The following is a 6,991-nucleotide window of genomic DNA, read 5'->3' as shown; positions in this document are numbered from 1 at the left end:
TTTAGATACTAATATTTTAGATTCTAAATTAGTCTTTAAAAGACTAATATAGACTGATTTAGAATATATAGTAGTAAGTAGCTAAAATCTTGGTAGCTAAAGGTTACATACCAATTTAGAAACTATTTTATAAATTTTTATTAATAATAGAAATTATTTTAAATACCAATATTTTTGTAGTTTTTAAGATGATATCTAACTATTTATTTGGTTAATTTCTCAATGATATAAATTTCTCCTCCACATAAACTCTAAACCCAAATGTCATTATTTCATTCCCCATCTCACTTACTAAAGTATTAATACTCATCATATTATTGTACAACCTCGGCTAGGTTCTCTTTTTCGGCCCATTTGTCATGCAAAAACTAATTTTGGCTCCATTTACCATTCTAAATTATTCTCAAATTAATCATCCTCACCTTCTTTATTAGCTATTTTTTTTTTATAAATGACTGTAAATATCACTTTATAAACTTATTTTACATTACAAAATTAAATTTAGACTTAAATTTTGTTTTTTTGATAATTACTTATATAAGTATTTTAACTTAACTAATATCAAATTTTGAGTAAAAAAAGATTTTTTATGGGTACAAATTAGTTAAATAATGCTACTTATTTGAATAAAAAAAAATGTAAAGCAACTCACACAAATATTTGTGTTGAAGATACTTTAAAGGATTGTACTATAGAGTTATCACAATGGAGGTCATAGTGTTAGGAGGAATTTTCTTTTTCGAAATATCGAAATGTGATTATTTAAATGTTCTTCCAATACCCCCAATTAACTAATGCATTTGGCACCCATTAGATGTGAGTTTCTAGACACCCACAAATTCCAGCTAAGTAAGCAATAGATCTGTGAATGATGCACTCGATCTGAGAGACTTCGTTCTTGTTACTAATTTTTAAAAAGAAAATTAAGTTTCAGATGTTTTTCTTGTTTTTAAATAGCAATAATATTAAATAATCAACAATTTTTGTTTTCATAGAGACATTGATTTGATTCAACCCTCTTATATTCCTCCCTATCCTTCCCTCTTTGTCGTAATGTTCGTCTTATCCAATACAATTATTTAAATATCCTGAGTGTACCGTAAACGCGTAATATACACTATATTCTAGGCTCCTGATTAATAATTATTAGTTTTTAAATAATGACATGATTCTAAGAAAAAATATATTAATTTTAATGTAGCATATAATTATTGTTTTGTTTGTCATATTAAAGCGTACATAGAATGATGTTTGGATAATGTAAAAAATTACTTTATATAATTTAAGAGAAATACAAAATACTAGATGAAATAATGTGATTAAAAATTAAATATTACAAGAAAAATTATAAGTATAATATTATTTTTAGTTATTTATTTATTTATTGTTGTTCCTTTATTATCAATTCATTTTTTTCATGTTCAATTCCACATATTTTCTTCAAGTCTTTCTACCATTAATGGTTAACCGACCATTCGACTATTCGGATAATTAGCCAGCCTCCCAGTCATTATTCATCAAACACTTGTTAAAGCTAACGACAAATTAGGGATAATTAAACATAGTCAGGAGGTCATTGGACTCACGCTAACCCTCGTGAAGCATAAAGCCCAACAGAATAGTATAAATAGAGGTAGACCCCATGACACATAGGAGAGATTTTTTGGAGGAAGAGAGAGGATTATTGAACACGAAACCCTTAGCAACTAATGTGAGCTTTGGTGTATACGGACAACAAAAGGATCTAGAAGTCAAGAGTCACAAGAGAAAAATACTCGTTAGGAGATATTCAGCCTCTTTATAGAAACAATTCCGAATTATATTTAAAATGAGTGTTTTTGTTTATGCGTCTTTAATCCTCATATATTTTTAATTGCATTCTTTCATTTACATTTTACAAGTAATGCTTCATCCAACCTTTTTATATCTTTTTTATACATAATCCTTCAAATTTTGTGCGCTTACAAATTGTTATCCATTTCACCCTATATTTTCTTTTTCTCTGTTATCTATCTCTATTGTATTTTGAATTTTTGTAATTTTCTTTATCACAAATTTTGGAGTTAGGAAGAAAGATAAAAAAGAATAAAAGAAGTACAGTAATAATTGATTCAATCAAGCAAACTCTATCTGCAAATGGAAATGTTAGGATTCTACCATTCAACATTCAAGTGCATTGATATCTTTTTTATATTTTGATTATATTATCCCTCATCCTCATTCTTCTTAAATTTTCTCTTATTGAAATGCCTCTATATGTTAAAGATATTGACATTTTTTTACAATTCAAAATGGCAGCATATCTATCTAAGAGAATATTATTCACCCCAACCTCCCTTAATTTGCTCTCAAAGATATTAACTTGTAATTTCTAAACATAGAACAAATTCCAACACTATGATATTTTGCAATTTTTCTTCACAAATAAATAAAATATCATCAATGTATAGGAGCATATTTATTTTTAAGAGTTAAATATGTTTTTTCTTTCTTTACTTACACAAAGAATTGATTTTCATTCATAATCAAAACTTTAAACCTCCTCATACTTGTAGTAAGAAAATTATTGAAATGTGTTGTTGTCAATTTTTTTACTTGACAAACAGATTCTCGATGTGAATTAAAATATTAAAATATTTCATGCCGATTCATTGCTAACTGCTAACGTGAATGTTATAATATAATACAGTCAATGCTTAAAATTTGTTTGTTATGATAAAAAATAATAATGATAATGACCCATTTCAATAGTTAATTAATTAAAAAAAATATAAAATTTGGATTAAAAATAAAAATCAACTTCTTTATAGTATAAAGAAAAAGAACATATTTAATCTTTATTTTTATATCTCTTTTCCCTATTTTTACTCCTTCTAATTTTCTGCACAATTAATTACGTATTAAAAATTATTATTTTTTTTATCAGTATGGACTGGTTGATAAGATCTGTAATTCAAGTCACGGGTCCAAGATGTACTGAAGTCAACTTGAAGCTTTAAATTGTCTCTTTTCAACAAGTAAAGATAGATAAATAAATAAAATTAGATCTGTCACCTTGTTAATATAACTTTTAATGTTAGATTATCAAATCTTAAGTAGAATCAATATTTAACATACTGAGATAAATAACTACTCTTGGTTTAGTTAAAAAAAGTGAAATTAAACTACTATTAATTACAATGCTATAGAAATCCGATCATATTGTACGTTACGAGATATAGAAATTTTAATCATAGATAATTAATTATATGTTACTTTTGTACTAGGGGAAAAAAGAGTAGATACTCGTGACATGACATTGTCACAGTGTGAATCACGGAATGTGTTGCGGCACGTATTCACATTGCCAACTCTAATTAAAAAAGTTATCATTATTTCATCAATTATTTTAATACTATTTTTTCAGTTTTTATTTTCCTTCATCGATCCATATAGGACTACGAAACTCAAATCACCAATTCCATCCAAATAACAACTTGTATAATTTTTTTCTCCAACTTGTTATGTTGGTCACGTGATCTTATTGTACTAGTTTTCTGATCAAAACTGGTACTGGAATTGTCTTACAATGCAACTAAATTCAATAGAAAGGAATATAAAGAGTACTTTCAATCCAAATACAAAAATAAACACAACAGTAACTGAAATGTGTATTTAACACACGCAATGGGTTAACAAACTAGTCACAAATAATTGTTTTGTTTAGTTTATATATTTACATAATTTTTATAAATACGGCTTTAAGATAAATATAAAAGGAAAATAATACAAAATAAACAATGTATTATCACAAATTATTATAGGATACGAATCCAAGGAAAGTAAAATAGTATATCACTCTCTTCAATAGATACGTAAAATATATTTATTTTTTTCCCTAATGAAAACTTTTATGAACCAATTGTCTACAAAAAAAAAATCCTGAAAAATATTAGATAGCTACCAATTTTCACATGAAGAAACGTTCTATATTTCTATATTATTATTCTTTTGAAAGTTAAAAAAATTTGGAAGAATATATTTTATTATATTTTTTTAAGATACCTTTATTTTAATTGACTAATACATGCAATATTAACAAATATTTTGTTTGTCAAATATGAGGAATTGACAAATAACTTGTATTGTCAAACTCATTAGATGTAATTTAAAACATGTGAGTAAAACAAGTCCATTTTCATATTACCCTTAAAATAATGAAATATATGTTTTATTGTAGTTCAATGTATCTTGTAGGTGAAGAACTATATATTTAAATCACTTGCACTGACATCTTAAATAAGGACATATAGTATGTCAAAATTACATATAGCAATGACATGTCGAAAAAACAAACAATTATCAATGTCATAATTAGTGTTACTTTGCTTCAAAAGGATTGACTTCTTCCTTTCCACCTAACTAACTTTTTTTTAATCTTATATATAATGGTTCCCAAGCCTAAATTTTCCCATTTCCACTACCGATAAACTAGAATACATGAATGAATGGTATTTTGATTATGCTACGATTAAAGATTTTGACTATCTCATTCAATGTTTGTCTCTATTCCTACTCCCTTTAACCTACTTTCAACAAAGTTAATTTGAAAGCTTGATCTCAGAATCTAAGAATGCTTTTCACCACCATTATGTTTTTTTATGTTGGAATCACATAGGGATAATATCATAGGCCTCATTCATGAGTGATATTAGTTTTTTTTTTTTTCTACCTTCCTTGACTAACCCACCTAAGTCCTTAACCATTACAAGAAATAGAAATGGAGTCAATGGATCCCTTCGCCTAATTCTTTTAAAAGGAAGAAATTCACTTGTTGGAATTTCATTCACTAAAATTGAGATTGATGAAGATTTCAAACATTCTTTAATCTATTTCACCCAGATACTACAAACTCCAAATTTTCTTCAACATATAATATAGAAATTTAATGTGTTGCTTTTTCTTTCTTTCCACTTTCCATTTAGTTTTTAATTATTTAAAAAAAAATTATCTAATAATTTTTTTGTACTGTAATTCCATAACCAAACATATCGATCATTCTGACTAAACTTGTCGCTGAACATATTATTAAGTCCCAAAAACTAACTTAAATATAACATTTTACATATTACAAAAAGAAATGAAGGTAGATGATAGTGCAGCCTTCACCTCAACAACGTAAGCCAAATTAGCTCCAATATCAACCAGTTAGCTCCTGATATCAACCAGTTAAATATGCAAATAATTGATTATTTTCAATTTAAGTCACAAATTACATTACTTCTTCTTAAATATAATTAATTTAAAGTAGAAAATATTGGTCTTGGGAACTACATTTGAATAAAAATTAAAATAATTATTAATTTGACTAAATTAGAGATTATTTTATAAACTAAAATAATTATTAATATCAAAATTTATTATTAATAAAATATATAAAATAAATTTTAAATTAATATCTAATATTTTTATTAATAAGAGAAACTATTTAAATATAAATAGTCACTAAAATAGTATCTAACTTAAATAATATAGAATGACTGATTATTTTTTATTTTTAAATTTAATTGTTACTTAATTCTTTTTAGTGATATCCAAACTAGAGTCATTACACTAAATCCACCTTGCATATGCAAGAATAATGATAAGGAAATTTATTGATAAAAGCGTATAGGACTATTCATATTTTTTTTTAAATTATTTTCTGACGGACTTAAAAGAGTACAATTTAATTTAATTTATTAATAATTTTCAAAACCTAATATTTTCGATTTATTTATGGATATAACTAGTTTAGTATTTTATTCAATATTTTAAATAAAATGGTAATTTCTTCCAAAGCGGTTTTAGAAAACTTAAAAAGGTTAGAAATTGAGATAGTTCAAATTAAAATAAGATCTTTTGAATTAATTATGAATTTTAAAATTTTAATATATCACTACTACAAGAAAATTATTAAATAAAAACTAATTTTAGAGATTAAAATAATTATTTACTATTTTATTAAATTAGACACCATTATATATATATATATAACTATTGGTTATCTAAAGTAGTTTTTATAATTAATAAAAATTTATAAAATTGCTTATAAATTGGTATCTAATCCTTAACTATCAAGTTTAGTTACTTACTACATTATATTCTAAATTAGTTTTTATTATTTTTTTAAAGACTAATTTATAATCTAAAATATTAGTCACTAAAACTTAAGTAGCTAATTTAAATACAAATTTAGAAATCATTTATAATTGTTTATTAATAATAAAATCACTCTAGATATGAATAATTTTTCAGTATTTAAATTAGTATATAATTTAATTAATATAATGACTAATTATTTTTTGTCTCTAAATTTGGTTACTATTTAATGATTTTCTTGTAATGTATTTTAATCAATGACAGTATTTATGTAATTATGAATTTATTTTAGATTAAAATTTAAAATAGTAATTCAGATATGGAAATTATGACATAAATATTTAATTTAAATTATTTAAGTTTTACAAGTGAAATGTAATTAAAAATTCCTTCAAAACATATTTATAAAAGCCTATCAAAATGTTGAACATCAAGTGCAAACCGTTGATAGAAAATTCTAAAAAAACTTATATAGTGATTTTGATGTAAGTTGATTATAAGATGATTATAATCTTAGTTAAGACCTAGTGGAGGGTCCTATGTGTCATTGCAGAGTTGTTGGTAAGGATGATAATGTGGGACGGGTCATGCGGGTCGGTCCATGCGGGTTGACCCATAGTCCATTACCAAAAAGCGTGAGACAGACTTACTAATCTAGTTCTCTAACTCGTTTAAGCGTATATCGCATAACCTATTGCCTGTGCAGGTCAACAGTGAGCGGATTGACCCGTTGACCCGCATAAATAAAAAATAATTATTTAATTTTTTTCTGTAAAAAATAATCATACCCCACTCATCCATTATTGCAGTGTGATTTTTATATTATTTTATTTTAAAAATATTGAACTTAATGTACTAAACAAATAAATAT

The sequence above is a fragment of the Phaseolus vulgaris genome, chromosome 1, assembly GCF_051622355.1.
Source record: "Phaseolus vulgaris cultivar YP4 chromosome 1, ASM5162235v1, whole genome shotgun sequence".
Lineage (NCBI taxonomy): Eukaryota > Viridiplantae > Streptophyta > Magnoliopsida > Fabales > Fabaceae > Phaseolus > Phaseolus vulgaris.
Note: the sequence above shows the minus strand (reverse complement) of the source record.